Source organism: Carassius carassius, chromosome 1 (genome assembly GCF_963082965.1).
Source record: "Carassius carassius chromosome 1, fCarCar2.1, whole genome shotgun sequence".
NCBI lineage: Eukaryota > Metazoa > Chordata > Actinopteri > Cypriniformes > Cyprinidae > Carassius > Carassius carassius.
Genome location: NC_081755.1, coordinates 20,034,181 through 20,052,878, shown reverse-complemented (window position 1 = coordinate 20,052,878; position 18,698 = coordinate 20,034,181).

Here is an 18,698-nt window from a genome sequence, read left to right as displayed (position 1 = left end):
ACCCGTAATGAAGGTAAGATGGTGTACGGTGTACATTTTAGGACATCCTCAGACCTCAGTCATCAAATGAAAAGGCATCATGCCTCAGACTAAAAGGCTTCAGTCATCGGACCAAACGGCATCGCGCCTCTGACTGAAAAGCTTCAGGTCTCAGGAAAAACGACGTCAGGTGTCAGGTCTCATACAATTAACGTTAGGTATCAGACTAAACGGACTCAGACAAAACGGACTCGGGCAAAAAGTCATCAGACGAAACGGACTCAGGTGGAATATAGCGTTGCCCCGCCCCATGTGACGTCACACGCACGCCGTTCACAGGAAGTGGTATATCATGGTTGATTGATGGCAAAAGGAGGTAAGCAGCGTTTGATATTTTACATTTTAACAGTTTTATTCAAATGTTAGACTAATTAAGTTATATAGGGAAGAGAACATGCTTTTCGAGAGTCTTGTGTGCATGTTTAGAAAGTTAGTTAGCCATATTGCAAATAGCGAGCTTTTATTTTGGCCAAGTAGTAAAGTTACCCTTACGCAAAAATAACCATGGTTTTACTATCAAAAACCAAAAACAAACAAAAAACAAATGGTCGATATAGTTAAATCATGGTATCCACAGATTAACATGGTTTTGCTACTAACCATAGTTTAACCATGGTGTTTGTAGTAAAACTGTAGTTATGAAAATGGTATCATTACACTAAAAAAAACATGTTACTACACTTTTTCTATAATAAAACCACAATGCATTATATATAGAAAAACTTTGTTTCATCTCATAAATAATCATAACAATTATACGTATAAAACTTACTTATTTGTGGATGTAACTTTTATGAGTATGATTATGTATAACACGCAATATACACCATGCTAAATCCACGTGATTTATAATGGTTTAAGTCTTATATCTTGACATTATTTATTTAAAATATATACAGTATCTTACTATCTTATCGATATTACAATAAATTTGGTTAAAATCAAAAGTATTCGATATTACACATTCATCTGATCAGATTTTTGATATGATGGCTGTTTAAGGAAAAATATTTTTATTTTCATTATTATTTTTGTAGTTATTTATAGTGGTATTTGCCTGCTTTGAGTAAAGTTACAAAACAACAATGCCAAGATATGAGACTTGTATTATATCTAAGGGAAACATTCTGTTGTAAGTTAAGTGGATGCATCATATTCATTGCGTATTATAAATCATAATCTTAAATGCTATAACCACAAATAAGTAAATTATACTTAAATTATAACACATTAAAAATGTTATGATTACTCATGAGATGATATGACATATTACAAAGTTTTTTTTCTAATACATTATGCATTCATTATAATGCCATAAGAATACTCTTATAATTTGTTTTAAATACGAGCTTCATAGGAAGTGTTACCGTTAAGTTTAATCGATAATGTACTTCTTCATTGATGTTATACAATATCCTTATACAAATGAAAAAAAAATGTTAACAGCATCTAATGCTTTTATCTTGCAGTGAAACGCATCTAAGAAGATGAATAAAATCAAGTTAGCCACAGAGATGGCATCGTCCAAGAGCACAGTCATGTTTTTCTTTTCTGCATTGGTAGAACACTATTAACTCAAAGAAAGTATATGTATACATTTAAACATCATAGACTAATAATGAACAAGAGTGCAGATTAAGTAACAAATATATAAATGAAAACCACCCAAGATCAGTAAACGATCGTTAACTATTACTGTATTCGTTTTATATTAAGGGAGTTCATCCAGAGGCAGTGAGTGAACTGTGTGTCCTGAAACCAGAATCAGTTGGGAAGAATGGAATCAAGTCTACCCCATAAAAGGCTTACAAAGGTAATTCACAACTCTCTTTGTGTGTGTGCGCACAGCTATAGCTTAATGTCTTCACGACTCATCATTTGTGTTCATTTCTTTAGGTCCCCTTCCAGATGCTGATGTCTTGGCTTCTGGTGCAAAACTAATTCAGATCAATCCCAAGCCTTTGCTGCCACACATACTTAATAATTATAATAATAATTCATTACATTTATATAGCGCTTTTCTAGGCACTCAAAGCGCTTTACATAGTCTGGGGGTATCTCCTCATCCACCACCAGTGTGCAGCATCCACCTGGATGATGCGACGGCAGCCATAGTGCGCCAGAACGCCCACCACACACCAGCTTACTGGTGGAGAGGAGACAGAGTGATGAAGCCAATCAGCAGATATGGGGATTGTTAGGAGGCCAAGATGGTCAGAGGCCAATGGGCGAATTTAGCCAGGATGACCTTGAGGGCATTGAGGGCATGTCAAAAGTAGAGTTGTACCTCTTGGCAGTCCACTTTCATACCAATGTCCCCCTATAGCTGCAGGTGTTCCTGATGTTAATGATCCATCTGAAACATTACAGTTTGGACTAGTGGAGGTAAATAGCGCCTCTGCTGAAAACATTGCTCAGGTTCCATTTATGACAATTCAAAGAGGACTAGCCAAATGTAAAGAGACCCATAAGTACTACTGGCAGGTACAAGGTCAGACTGCAGTCACTGGTCTACACTGGTGTGACTTTGTGACTGACACAAAATCAGATTTCATAATACAGATGATCTGGTGAGATGATGCCTTCATAGCATCAATGAAAGTACTATTATAACGTTTACCTGGATGTGTATCTTTCAGTGGTATGAATGGACAGATACTGTTCATATTATAGTATGAACCTAAGATTTATTTTTACATTCATAGTAAATATATACTTTATGTAGTTGAGTAGTATGTAGCATATTTTGTAGTAGATATTTTGTAACATATTAGATACATCACAAACTATAACAATAAATATATATTGTACTTTCTATTAATTAGAAATATGTACATACCGAGGTGAATACTTTGTTTTTTTATATTAAATCTTCTGTAATGTATATGATATGCATATTCTTTTACTAGTTGTGTATATTTACATTTGTAAAAAAAAAATTACATTGGTAAAAAAAAAATTATAAATAAAAAACTACTATCAAATGTTAACACTGTAACACTACTATTGTAATAATCACAGTCATTCTTAAAAATCTTATATACTAATATACATTCACTGCTCAAGAAACATTGGTCCCTGATAATAAACCATAAAACAGCAATTATGCCAGATCTGATTAATTCTTCCTGACAAGGTGAGTGGCACAACAGAATCCCAGATGTGTATTTCCTTGACCCTTCTAATCACCCTTTCCACCAGAAGTCTGAGGCGTGCAGTGGCCTGTGTTTTTTCACAGTCCTGTTTGCTGAACTGCTTGGCACATTTGAAAGGTGGAATGATCCGTCTAGCACCAACACTGGAGAGCATATATTCAATAGTGAACCCCTTGTCTGCCATGACCACATCTCCACTGCACCACACAGAGTTACCCCAACCAGACCTTTGAATGTGGTAGTGCACTTATAACTTCAGAGTGGAGTTTCAGTGATGTAGGGCTTTAACAGCAGATTTCTGTACAGTCCAGGATGACATGCAGGTTTGGATTGAACAAACGGTAATTCTCTGGCATGGAGGAGCTTATTTGTTGCTTGGACATCTAAATGGGTACTGAATCCAGGTAATGGTCCTGCTCAGCATGGTCACGCTTACCCAGAAAATGTCAGCGCTAACTTGATTAACTGAAACAACAAATATATATTTAATTATAAGACAGAACCATTGTTTTTACAAAATCATATAATTCAACAACTAGTGTTACAACCCGAATTCCAGAAAAGTTGGGACATTTTTTAAATTTTAAGAAAATGAAAACTAAAGGAATTTCAAATCACATGAGCCAATATTTTATTCACAATAGAACATAGATAACGTAGCAAATGTTTAAACTGAGAAATTTTACACTTTTATCCACTTAATTAGCTCATTTAAAATGTAATGCCTGCTACAGGCATTAAACTCTACAGGTACAACTCTACTTTTGACATGCCCTCAATGCCCTCAAGGTCATCCTGGCTAAATTCGCCCATTGGCCTCTGACCATCTTGGCCTCCTAACAATCCCCATATCTGCTGATTGGCTTCATCACTCTGTCTCCTCTCCACCAGTAAGCTGGTGTGTGGTGGGCGTTCTGGCGCACTATGGCTGCCGTCGCATCATCCAGGTGGATGCTGCACACTGGTGGTGGATGTTGGCACGGGGGCAACAAATTTAATGCCTGCTACAAGTTGGCACGGGGGCAACAAATGGCTAAAAAAGCAAGCAGTTTTGAAAAGATTCAGCTGGGAGAACATCTAGTGATTAAGTTAATTGATATCAGGTCTGTAACATGATTAGCTATAAAAGCTTTGTCTTAGAGAAGCAGAGTCTCTCAGAAGTAAAGATGGGCAGAGGTTCTCCAATCTGTGAAAGACTGCGTAAAAAAATTGTGGAAAACTTTAAAAACAATGTTCCTCAACGTCAAATTGCAAAGGCTTTGCAAATCTCATCATCTACAGTGCATAACATCATCAAAAGATTCAGAGAAACTGGAGAAATCTCTGTGCGTAAGGGACAAGGCCGGAGACCTTTATTGGATGCCCGTGTACTTCGGGCTCTCAGACGACACTGCATCACTCATCGGCATGATTGTGTCAATGACATTACTAAATGGGCCCAGGAATACTTTCAGAAACCACTGTCGGTAAACACAATCCGCCGTGCCATCAGCAGATGCCAACTAAAGCTCTATCATGCAAAAAGGAAGCCATATGTGAACATGGTCCAGAAGCGCCGTCGTGTCCTGTGGGCCAAGGCTCATTTAAAATGGACTATTTCAAAGTGGAATAGTGTTTTATGGTAAGACGAGTCCAAATTTGACATTCTTGTTGGAAATCACGGACGCCGTGTCCTCCGGGCTAAAGAGGAGGGAGACCTTCCAGCATGTTATCAGCGTTCAGTTCAAAAGCCAGCATCTCTGATGGTATGGGGGTGCATAAGTGCATACGGTATGGGCAGCTTGCATGTTTTGGAAGGCTCTGTGAATGCTGAAAGGTATATAAAGGTTTTAGAGCAACATATGCTTCCCTCCAAACAACGTCTATTTCAGGGAATGCCTTGTTTATTTCAGCAGGACAATGCAAAACCACATACTGCAGCTATAACAACAGCATGGCTTCGTCGTAGAAGAGTCCGGGTGCTAACCTGGTCTGCCTGCAGTCCAGATCTTTCACCTATAGAGAACATTTGGCGCATCATTAAACGAAAAATACGTCAAAGACGACCACGAACTCTTCAGCAGCTGGAAATCTATATAAGGCAAGAATGGGACCAAATTCCAACAGCAAAACTCCAGCAACTCATAGCCTCAATGCCCAGACGTCTTCAAACTGTTTTGAAAAGAAAAGGAGATGCTACACCATGGTAAACATGCCCCGTCCCAACTATTTTGAGACCTGTAGCAGAAATCAAAATTGAAATGAGCTCATTTTGTGCATAAAATTGTAAACTTTCTCAGTTTAAACATTTGCTATGTTATCTATGTTCTATTGTGAATAAAATATTGGCTCATGTGATTTGAAAGTCTTTTAGTTTTCATTTTATTAAAATTTAAAAAACGTCCCAACTTTTCCGGAATTCGGGTTGTAGACTCATACAGGTATGTTATAATTAGACCAAGATTTCAATCTAATAGCTTGATAGAATTCGCTTTACCCAGACGTAAAGTGACCATGATTTATTATAGTAAAAGTGTAGTAACATGTTTTTTTTAGTGTAATGATACCATTTTCATAACTACAGTTTTACTACAAACACCATGGTTAAACTATGGTTAGTAGCAAAACCATGTTAATCTGTGGATACCATGATTTAACTATATCGACCATTTGTTTTTTGTTTGTTTTTGGTTTTTGATAGTAAAACCATGGTTATTTTTGCGTAAGGGTAACTTTACTACTTGGCCAAAATAAAAGCTCGCTATTTGCAATATGGCTAACTAACTTTCTAAACATGCACACAAGACTCTCGAAAAGCATCAACTCTTCCCTATATAACTTAATTAGTCTAACATTTGAATAAAACTGTTAAAATGTAAAATATCAAACGCTGCTTACCTCCTTTTGCCATCAATCAACCATGATATACCACTTCCTGTGAACGGCGTGCGTGTGACGTCACATGGGGCGGGGCAACGCTATATTCCACCTGAGTCCGTTTCGTCTGATGACTTTTTGCCCGAGTCCGTTTTGTCTGAGGACTTTTTGTCTGAGTCCGTTTCATCTGATGACTTTTTGTCTGAGTCCGTTTAGTCTGATACCTAACGTTAATTGTATGAGACCTGACACCTGACGTCGTTTTTCCTGAGACCTGAAGCTTTTCAGTCAGAGGCGCGATGCCGTTTGGTCCGATGACTGAAGCCTTTTAGTCTGAGGCATGATGCCTTTTCATTTGATGACTGAGGTCTGAGGATGTCCTAAAATGTACACCGTACACCATCTTACCTTCATTGCGGGTGAATTAGGGTCGTTCTGCAGATGAAAGCTGAATGATGATCAGGTGTTGATTTTGAAAAGTTAATCAACGTTGATAACACGACGTTGTTTCACCGTCTACCTTGCACCGTGTATAAAGACACAATTGTATGTTCAATTAGATCCTAGTTGGCATTTAGATCAACATGGTACATGCAAGGCTAAAAATCAAATGACTGGCAGCAATGGCTTTACAATCAACTTCAAAAAACTACCACATGCTCAAAATTGTAAAACAGCAGTTTTATTTTGGAAACATACTGTATAAAACAGATGAAAATAATCCCAAAGTTTATTATGCAGAGTATGCATGGATGTATTGTTAAAAACATGTAGTAGAACAATCCAAATACAATAATATTTAAGGGTTTTTGTAAAATGTTTTTGCATATACATGCATATTTTTTGCAGCACTTGCAAGACAAACCCTTGTACCTTTAGGAGTGTTTCTGTCAAAAACACGTTTTAGTAATGTGTCTCATTACAAGAGATGTGTACATTTGTGCAGTGAAAATGTGTTGCACAGTTCGAGAACGGAACCTTCAACCAGTTGATTTCTAACGGGAACCCCCCCAGACTGTGTCTTCTTTACCGTGGGGAATGCAGAATGAAATTTCTACCAAAGGGGACTCTAAAATGTTAGAACCAGCAGCCTCGTGCATATAGTGTGGTTGTGCTTCGGGTGATCCTTGAAAGTGTCCCAGCGCTAGGTCCTTTCTGACGCCGTCCCCTCCACTCTCTCCCACTTGTGCACTTTCTGTACCGTCCTGTATAAACATTTACATTAAATCATTTAACAGACGATTTTATTCAAAGCGACTTACAAATGAGAACAATAGAAGCAGTCAGGTCAACAAAAGAACAACAACAAGACAAATCTCAGTTAGTCTAGTACAGAACACATAGCCAGGTGTTTTTTTTTTCTTCTTTTTTTTTATATGAAAGACAAGAAAACAAGGAAAAGTGCTAGTATTAGTTGGTTAAGCTCTGGTGAAAAAGATGAGTCTTTAGATGTTTCTTGAAATCAAGTAAAGACTCAAAGCTGTACGAATTGAGATTGGGAGGTCCTTCCACCAGCTCGGCACAGTCCAGGAAAAGGTCCTTGAGAGTGATTTTGAACCTGTTTGGGATGGCACCACAAGGCGTTCACTTGCAGAGCGCAAACTTCTGGAGGACACATAAAATTTAACCAGTGAGTTTAGGTATGTTCACAATGTTTCACAATAACTTTGATATTGTGAAATATATTTAACTGAAAACAAAATAAATCACACAATATTTTCACTTTACAGTTCAGCAACAGTGAGGTTGGAAACAAAGTGGACAACACTATTCATTAAACACTTTTTTACATTTTTATTAAACTAAGCACAATCAAAACCTATCACAAAAGATCACTGAATCTCTACCAGAAGTGACAGTGCAATGTAGCAGATGAATAATTTCTTACCAATGTTTCAAGAACAAGCTGGATCCTTGATGACTCTACAAGGGGAAAGAAGAAATGGTTTACTGAAAAGTTCTTAAAAAGCAGGATTTCATATTATACCATTTCTTTAAACCATTGGTTCTCAAACTTTTTAAAACCAAGTATCACTTCAGAAATTATTGGTTAAATATTAAGTTCCACCATAATGACCAACATTAAATTTCAGCAGCGTAGTAGGCCTAACTATTCAGCTACAGCTCTACAGTTAAAAAATTAGGCAATTTTATTCTAATAAGAATATTAATTGTTGTCAGACACTTTACCATGGTAAATACAGTTTGAACATTAACACTACATTGTGCTTACGTACAGGTAAATGAAAAAAAAGTTTAAAATTAAAATGTAATTTTAAATGTAATTATGTAACAAAAGTTTCAAAACTGTAATGTACATTAACTGTAACATACTTAACGTTAAATGTGAAAAAAAAACCTTACTCAAAGATTAAATTAAAATGTATTAACATTAATTAGTTTAATTTATTGATTCACCTGCGTAACAACTAGAGGGGGCCTGACACTTTGAGAACCATGGCTTTAAACAATCCTATTCATTTTCATTAATTCATTAAAATTCAGGCCCGGCGCCACAAGGGGGCAATGCCCCCTCAGATCTGACTTGTGCCCCCTCTGTTTCATTTTTGCATTCATGGTTAAAAATAAAATGTTCAACCTTTTGAGATAAATAATAATTGAACCTTATCCCCATGTGATTTAGAATGTTCAGTGTTGTGACTCGTGACATTACTGCCAGATTCAAACGTCTTTCGCGTTGGTTGGCGCTGAGCCAGATACTGACGAGCTCAACGCTGTCATATATCACAACTATGCAGTGTTTTCAACCTCATAATGTTTATTTTAGATTTTAAAAATTTAAATACACATAAGCACTGGTAAAACAATAGCCTACATTTGGAGTTTGTAAAATACACACTGATGTCTGTGGAAGCAAGTGCTAGTGTCGCGTTGGTTGGCGCTGAGCCAGAGACGGACGAGCTCAGCGCTGTCATATGACAACTATGCAGTGTTTTCAACCTCATAATGTTTATTTTAGATTTCATACATTTAAATAGGCTACACATAAGCACTGGTAAAACAATAGCCTACATTTGGCGTCTGTGGAAGCAGCAATAACTATCTATTCAAATATAATTTGTTGACGTGTGTTTTCAAATCAGACAAACACAGTGGAAGTAGGCTAACTATAAAGTTTACTCCATTGTTATAAAGGTTTTTAAACGACCAAACACACTCACTTAAACATATTTGAGAATCGGAATATCAGATAGTTGATGACATGGTAAGTAAGTTTGTGAATATTTCGAATAAAAAAGGAAAAACGAAATGAAGTATAGCCTACATCTGTTATACAGTTTTATTATTGTGGTTGCGGTGTTTCACGTGACAAATATGACGCGTTGCCATGGAAACATTAAGGGGGAACGTTCTAAAATAACTGTCGCCTTGAAAAATCTTACTCTCGGGAGTCAGTTAGAATATTTTAAACTTAAATGTGAAAGGCTTAATTATTCAAAATAAATGACGCTGGCTTATCTTTTGTCAACTGTGTGATTTCCTGAAAATACAGTTGTTACTAAGGAGATTCAGTGCCAAATCAAGGAGACTGCAGCTCTTCTAAAAAGGTATAGGACATGATCTATCATCATTACGCTGTTTAAAATTGGCTAGTCTCTGGTTAACTTACCTGCAGTTGCATATGGAGTGTTTTAGGGAGCGCTGTATTTAAAAATCTATCGTTGCAAAGCGAGATCTCAGTATTAATCATTGATGCTGTAATAAAGTTAAGCCCCCTTAACAATTTCACATGCCCCCTCAGTCATTTCATCCTGCAGCCGGGCCTGTTAAAATTGTACCGACATTTGCACTTATATGTTTCAGAAAACACTTTGAAACTATTATAAGAATAAAAAACATATATAACACACCTAATGCATGGGATTCATATCAGGAAAATGTGGAAAAATCTCTAAAAGACAGATATTAAGACATAACTTACCTTACCAGTAACACATTAGGTGAGCATATAACTTGATCATCTGTGATAAAGCAACGCAAAAATACACACACGGGTATTTATTTATCTGCAGGTTACATGTCCTATAAGCTACCAAATTGTAAATACTTTACTATTTTCAAAAGATAATAAAGATAGCGATTTTCTTACCTCATTTTGCCAGTATATTTGCAGGACCTCGTAGAACACATCTGACCATTCTTGTGTTCACCGTTTTTGTAGGTATCATGACTAAAATATTTAAAAATGCTACTAAAATAATAATAATCTTAAATAATTTAATATAAATAATTTAAAAGCTTGTTAACCTTTTTCAACCATTTAGCATTAAACATTTTTAATGTTGTTTCATTAAAACAACTGACCTTATTTCAACCATATTTCAACCATATCTCAATGTTGAAAGTTGGTCATGTGCTGGAAGTTTTTAAACCGTTCATCTTTAAACGTCATCTGCTAACTGCATCAAACCTTGGAACCATGGTTGGTTCTTCCAAAGAGGTGCTACAAGCAGTATTGAACATCTCGTTTCTCTCACCCGTTCCACCACCTGCGGAAGGAGGGAGACGGGAGGGAAAGCATAAAGCGGGCAGCACGGCCATTTCCGTGACAGCGCGCTTTCGTTCTTGGAAAAGAACGTGGGGCAGTGAGCGTTTTCGTTGGACACGAAGAGGTTTTTTTAGTTCAGAGGCATAAAACGTACTCGGTTACTAATGTAACCTCGGTTCTCTCTAGAAGAGGGAACGAGTACTGCGTCTTAGCTAAGACGCTACGGGAAAAGTCTCTTTTCACGATACACTGAAGCAAAAAATTATCCTTAATTTTGTATTTTTGTAAAGCGCATTTGCAGCAGTACACAGCCATAGGCGAGACGGCTCGTTCGCTCATTGGCTTGTTCTGCGGCAACTGCACAGCCTATCGAGCGCAGGCTGATGCAACATCAGACCAATAAGGGTGCTTCGCGCCCTTCTTGCCACTTCCCGCCGAAACGGGTGTGGCCCAACCTATAAAAGGAGCTCGAAAAGGCTGACTCACCTGATTTATTTCATCGCCGAAGCGAACCAGAGTGAATCGTACGCACGGCAGAGAACGCAGTACTCGTTCGCTCTTCTAAAGAGAACCGAGGTTACGTTTAGTAACCGAGTACGTTCTCTTACGAGAGCTCTCTCGTACTGCGTCTTAGCTAAGACGCTACGGGAACCCAATGTAAAATGCCGTGCGCGCAGGGATCACACACAAATAAACCTGAAGCAACGCCCAGGATTTACAGTGCACAGTCACCTGAGGGACTCACAGAGAGTCCAGGTTAGGAAGGGGGGAAGCCCTCCGTCCCATATCTAGCAGCATCCGTAGATGCGGCAATATGACATCACACAGCCGAGGCAAGGCCTGACCAATGTGGCAATGCGGGTCTTACACAATACTGCCCATATAATACGGCAGCGCATAACGCTCACGAACTCAGAGTTCCCTTCAGGGCCCTGATTCGACTATACCGAAAGAAGCCTTGCTTGCAAGGCGGGAACCTCCAGGTTATAGAACCTGATAAATGTAGACGGCGAGGCCCAACCTGCCGCCATACATATATCCTGCAAGGAGATCCCAGTAGACCACGCCCACGATGAGGCGACGCCCCTTGTGGAGTGTGCTCTGACGCCCAGCGGGCACTGAAGGCCCCTGGAAGCGTAAGCTAACGCTATGGCGTCAACTATCCATCTGGATAGAGTCTGTTTCGAAACAGCCATTCCCTTGGAACGTCCACCGGACGAGACAAACAGCTGCTCAGTCTGTCGAAAGGCAGCAGAGCGAGACACATAAGCTCTTAAAACCCTGACAGGGCAAAGAAGACTCGAGTCTCCATCCTCTCCTGACACCGGCAGGGCAGACAGGGCAATAACCTGAGCCAGACACGGCGTGTTGAGGGATTTCGGCACATAACCGTGCCTAGGTTCGAGTATGACCTTTGATTCATTAGGCCCAAACTCCAAGCACGACTGGCTCACAGAGAGCGCGTGCAGATCACCCACACGCTTCACTGAAGCGAGAGCCAACACGAATACTGTCTTGAACGACAGATGCTGAAGGCTAATTGATTGGATAGGCTCAAAAGGGGAACCCTTCATGGCCTCCAAAACCGCCGCGAGGTCCCACATAGAGACTGACGGAGGTCTGGGAGGATTCAGCCTCCTAGCTCCTCTAAGGAAGCGGATGACCAAATCATTCCTTCCTATTGACTAACCGAGCGCTGTTTCAGAAAACGCTGCGATGGCCGCCACATAAACTTTGAGCGTGGATGGGGCTCTGCCCTTATCCAACAGCTCCTGTAGGAAGGAGAGAACCTCCGTCACCTCACAACTAAGGGGTGAACATCCTCGAGCTGTGCACCAGCTGGAGAACACCGACCACTTCGAGGCATACAGACGTCGTGTCGACGGAGCTCTAGCCTGAGTGATGGTATTTAGCACTCCCACTGCGAGATCAGCGGGTAACCGTTGAGCGCCCACACATGGAGGGACCACCACTCTGGTTGAGGGTGCCAAATCGAACCCCTGGCCTGCGAGAGGAGGTCCCTCCTCAACGGTACTGGCCACGGGGCGTCATCTGCTAACTGCATCAAACCTTGGAACCATGTTTGGTTCTTCCAAAGAGGTGCTACAAGCAGTATTGAACATCTCGTTTCTCTCACCCGTTCCATCACCTGCGGAAGGAGGGAGACGGGAGGGAAAGCATAAAGCGGGCAGCACGGCCATTTCCGTGACAGCACGCTTTCGTTCTTGGAAAAGAACGTGGGGCAGTGAGCGTTTTCGGTGGACACGAAGAGGTCCACCTCCCCCTGCCAAATCTCTCCCACAACAGCCGGACTGTTTGCGGGTGTAGAGACTATTCGCCCATAGGAACATTGCCTCTGGACAGCCTGTCTGGACCCAGATTCTGTAGCCCAGGCACATGCACTGCCTTCAGCGAACGCACGTTGCGCTGAGCCCAAACCAGGAGGCGTTCCGCCAGCCTGTACAGGTTTCGGCGCCCGAGACCGCCCTGGCGATTTATGTAGGACACCACAGACATGCTGTCCGAACGGACTAAGACGTGGTGGTCCTTGATTTGGGGACAAAAGCGCATCAGCGCGTTCTCCACTGCCAGCATTTCCAGACAGTTGATATGATGGAGCTTTTCCCGTTCTGACCACAGGCCAAAGGACGGTCTGCCCTCGAGCAGCGCTCCCCATCCCGAAGTGGAGGCGTCAGTCGACACCATGTTCACATTCGGGGAAGTCCCCAGGCTTACACCTGATTGGTACCAGCCGTATGCTGTCCAGGGTTTCAGAGCTGTGACACAGCTCTGATTGACCTTGAGACGCAGTCGGCCAGACACCCACGCTCTGCGCGGCACCTGCACCTTCAGCCAGAGCTGCAGGGGGCGCATGCGGAGCAGGCCCAGCTGCAGAACCGGAGATGCTGAGGCCATGAGGCCCAGCACCTTCTGACAGTGTTTGAGCGAAACGGCCGCACCGCAGCGGAAAGAACTCGCTGCGTGCTGAATGCCCAACGCGCGCTGTGGTGACAGCCGCGCCGTCATGGAACACGAGTTCAGAACTATACCCAAAAACAGAATCGTCTGACTGGGGTTCAGCGAACTCTTCGCCCAATTGACACTGAGACCGAGCTTCTCGAGGTGATCGAGTAAAACGGCCCTGTGCTCCACGAGCTCCGCTCGTGATCGAGCCAGAATAATCCAGTCGTCCAAATAATTCAGCACTCTCATGCCTCTGAGTCTAAGAGGAGTGAGCGCTGCAATCACGCACCCTGTAAACGTACGAGGGGCCCGGACAAGCCGAACGGCAGGACTGTAAACTGGTATGCCTGGCCCCCGAAGGCGAATCTCAAATATCGCCTGTGACTTGACGCTATCTGTATTTGAAAAATACGCGTCCTTCAGATCTATTGACATGAACCAGTCCCCTCTGCGAATCTGCGCGAGGAGCTTCCTGGTCGTAAGCAATCTGAAACTGCGTTTCATCAATGCCTTGTTCAGCTGTCTTAGATCCAGTATGGGCCTGAGACCCCCGTCTCTCTTGGGCACCAGAAAGTATCTGATGTACAGCCCCCCCTCGCTTTGAGCTCGAGACACAGGCTCTACAGCCCCTTTGCTCAACAGTTTTGATATTTCGGCCCGAAGTATGTGTGCTACTTCTGTTTTGACCGTAGTTCGACGCGCGCTAAAAAGCGCGGAGGACGTCGAAAAAAACTGTAGCGAGTAGCCTCTCTTTATAATGCCTAGCACCCAATCCAAAACCCCTGGAAGCGCTGACTATGCATCTGCATGAATGGCTAAAGGCTGGATGCGAAGCGCGCTCTGTTGACTGGGCAACGGCGGCGTTTGGGTGTGATGCACCATGGGCGTTATGCCTGTGGCATTTGAGGCGGGGAGCGCGCTGATCACAGCGGGCAGATCGCTCGTCCTCGACCCCATCCCGGTGCTTAACCGATTGGGGGAGGGCTGAGCGGGTCCCGTGGGACTCGTGATGTCTGCGAGTAACTGTGGGCTGCAAGCGTGCACATTTACCACTTTCGACTCGCTGTCTGCCTGGGCAGAGCGTATGTGCATGGGTTTCGTTTTTACAGAAACCACGCGCCGTGTGTGACATAGTGTATGTGGGCACTGAGGAGTGGGCACGTTTACTATGTGGCGCGCGTGACCGATCTGAGCCGATCTTATGTGCGCGAGCCCTGTGTGCAGGGCTGTGCTTACATGTGGAGATGGGCACTGAGGAGTGGGCATCGTCACTACATTTATAGCACCATCGGCCGTGGCCGGACGAACGTGCACGGGTTTCGTTTTTACAGAAACCATATGACGCTTGTGACATAGAGATTGTGGGCACTGAGGAGTGGGCACGTTTACTATGTAGTGCGCATGATCGACCTGAGTCGCCTTTATGGGCGCGGGCCCTGCGTGCAGGGCTGTGCTTACATGTGGAGATGGGCACTGAGGAGTGGGCATCGTCACTACATTTATAGCACCATCGGCCGTGGCCGGACGAACGTGCACGGGTTTCGTTTTTACAGAAACCACATGACACGTGTGACATAGTGATTGTGGGCACTGAGGAGTGGGCACGTTTACTATGTAGTGCGCGTGATCGACTTGAGTCGCTTTTATGGGCGCGAGCCCTGTGTGAAGGGCTGTGCTTATATGTGGAGATGGGCACTGAGCAGTGGGCATCGTCACTACATTTATAGCACCATCGGCCGTGGCCGGGACACCAGAAATTACACCTTTTTCGGGAAATATCTGGGCAGCCGTGATAACGGTTTTAGTGTGCAGGCAAGCGGGCAACCGTACAGGCTTGCGCATTGCAAAAGACGCTGAAACAGTCACAATCCCAGGAACTGAAACAGCGGCGAGCTTAGGTGAGAGCCCGGCCACAGCGGAACTCGTACACCGGCGCTTCGATGAAGCAGCCATCGTGTGTAGTGCAGACGCAGCGTCATGCAGCAGGCATAGATGGCTTTCCTAGGATGGCTTCGGGGCTCCCGGCCTCACCGTAATCCTCTGCCGCGGCCGGTAGAGCGAGAACGGGGGTCTCGAGCTGCGTTGCTGAAGCTGTTGTGATAACGGCCTTTGTGTGCAGGCAAGCGGGCAACTGTGCAGGCTTGCGTGTTGCAGAAAACGCTGAGACAGTCACAATTCCTGGAACTGAAACAGCGGCGCGCTTGGGTGAGAGCTCGGCCACAGCGGAACTCGTACACCTGCGCTTCGATGAAGCAGCCATCGCGAGTAGTTCAGCCGCAGCGTCACACAGCAGGCTTTAGATGACAACACCGCTTTTGCCGCCGTCCAGCAGAGGGCGGACAAAGGTGCGTCGCTATCGCCTGTTCCACCGGCGGAAGTGACTGGTAGTTCCTGTTTTTAGCATCATCCAGTGTGGAGAATGCTAGTGAGACAGACGAACGAGTTCGCGCTGAATTTGGAGCGTTCCAAGCCTTCGCCACCTCTTCGTGAAGCTCAGGAAGAAATGAGGCGGGCTTTGAGAAGTACGCTCATTCGAAAGGAAAATACCATCCAGCCGGGAACGAGAGGGGGGGCGCTGGTGCAGACCACTCGCGGCCGAGACTCGTCGCGGCCAACGTGAGCGCTCGCCCCGGCTCCTTCTCGATGTCAGCTCGTCTGCTGGGCTTCTGAGCAGAAGGCGCAAGATCCTCGGAGCTCGCCCATCCCTCACTGCCCGAAGCTAGCAGAGAGCGCGTGTCCTCTTCCCCCGACGCGGCCCTGAGATCGACTTCCTCGGACGACGCACCGGCAAACAGCGGGCGCTGCCCACCGGGAAGCGATGCAGGGGAAGCCGGTGAAGCAGGGCGAACCGGCGAGCTCGGTTGAGCTGAAGACGGTTCCGGAATCCACTGGAAGCGACGCTTTTACGGCGCCTCAGCGCAGCGGAGAATGCAGGCTCAGAGAAAAAGGCCAGGCGAGTCCTCAGAGTCACCATGGCAACAGCTCGCAGTGAGGGCATCCACCATCAGCGAGCGTGAGCGCTGCATGATTGTCACCCAGGCAGGAGACACAGATGACGTACCGGTCTCCCTCGCTGAGTGGGGCTCTGACGAGCCGCAGGAAGGCATCTTTAAAAAGACGCGAACTCTTTTACGAGTGTGTGTCGCAGGGCGAACACACACATAAAGAACAGTTGGATATAACAGAATTGAAAAGGATATGTGCGCCGGACAGCGCAGCAGGAACGGCAGTGGAAGGCGGCGAAGGCCAGCAGCTTCAGAATGGCTCGTCCCGCTGATATGCTTCTCAGACGGCGCTTGCTTCCTTTGTGATCCAGCGATGCGTGAGCTTCGCTGAAGAGATGAAAAATCAGGTGAGTCAGCCTTTTCGAGCTCCTTTTATAGGTTGGGCCACACCCGTTTCGGCGGGAAGTGGCTTATTGGTCTGATGTTGCATCAGCCTGCGCTCGATAGGCTGTGCAGTTGCCGCAGAAAAAGCCAATGAGTGAACGAACCGTCTCGCCTATGGCTGTGTACTGCTGCAAATGCGCTTTACAAAAATACAAAATTAAGGATAATTTTTTTGCTTCAGTATTTCGTGAAAAGAGACTTTTCCCGTAGCGTCTTAGCTAAGACGCAGTACGAGAGAGCTCTCGTAAGAGAACATGGTACTCCTGCGTGAGATACGTTAGTTTTAATTAGCAATGGCTTTGAAGATATTGTGATTTTGTAGTAAATTCGGACGAGTGTGCACTGTAGCGTGCAGACGTAGACAGTGGGACACAGAGGGTCAGGATCAAAGCTGATGTGAAAACAGCTTCTTCTGCCCCCCTAAAAAAATGGATCTTGTTTTATCTGAAACAGTCGGTTTCAGTATATTTTTTATAAACGTTTCATTTATAACCTTTTTTAAAAGAACACAATGTTTTTCAACCTTAGTTAAATTGCTTTTAGATTATGTATATTATATAAAAGATAGAATATAAAGAACAGCATGTTTTTCAACTTTAAAATGATAATTAATTATATTATATAAATTATATAAATATTATATAAATTATAGAATGTTTTATATATAAATGTGAAATAACTAAAATGTTTTCAACTTTAGCATGATGATTATTATATTATATAAATTATAGGCTGTTTTATATATAAATGTGAAATAACTGAAATGTTTTTCAACCTTAGCATGATAATTAATTATATCATATAAATTATATAATGTTTTATATATATATATATATATATATATATATATATATATATATATATGTAAATGTGAAATAACTGAATGTCACATATATGAAATAACTAAAATGTTTTCAACTTTAGCATGATAATTACTATATTATATAAATGGTATAATGTTTTATATATGAATGTGAAATAACTGAAATGTTTTTCAACTTTAGCATGATAATTAATTATATTCTATAAATTATATAAATATTATATAAATTATAGGATGTTTTATATATAAACGTAGAACACACCGATCCCATTTATACACTGCTCAGGAATGTAATGGGAGGGGGGAGAAGCCATATAATCACACACACACACACATAACCGTATAACTGGCACAAACTTCAAACAGCGTAGGGGAGGGTTTCCTAAAACCATGATTTAGAACTAACTAGGTCAATAGGGTAAAAGCTTCTGTCAAAACCGCATGATCGATGCGTGGGGAGTGTTTCCTTTACCGTTTAAACTAGCAGTCAAAAACTATAATTTAGTACTAACTAGGTCAATAGTGTAAAACTTTCTGTCAAAACCGCATGATCGATGCGTGGGAAACGGTCATAGGTTAGCCCATGAACTCATTCCGGAAGTTCAACCCATCCATCATAAGGTCACCGGAAGTTCAACCTGTCAAAAGGTCAAAGGTCAAAGTCATAAATCATCATGACAGAAGCAGTATCATAATCACTACTTTTATTTTTTTCCTAATGGCAATTTTATGATTGTTTTATATACTAGGCTACATTTAATTAGCAATTATTTAAATTTTCTGCACAGAATAAGGTAGAAAATATACTTTATAGTTTCCGTACTGTAATAAATGTCAATTAGCACTGCATCATTCATAAATTGTTTGTGGTTGCAGATATAGCCTGGCACGTCTATGAGAGCGAGATCGCTTCTCTTTCAGTGTGAAAACGTCTTCATCTCTATTTGACTTTTCCTCTCCAT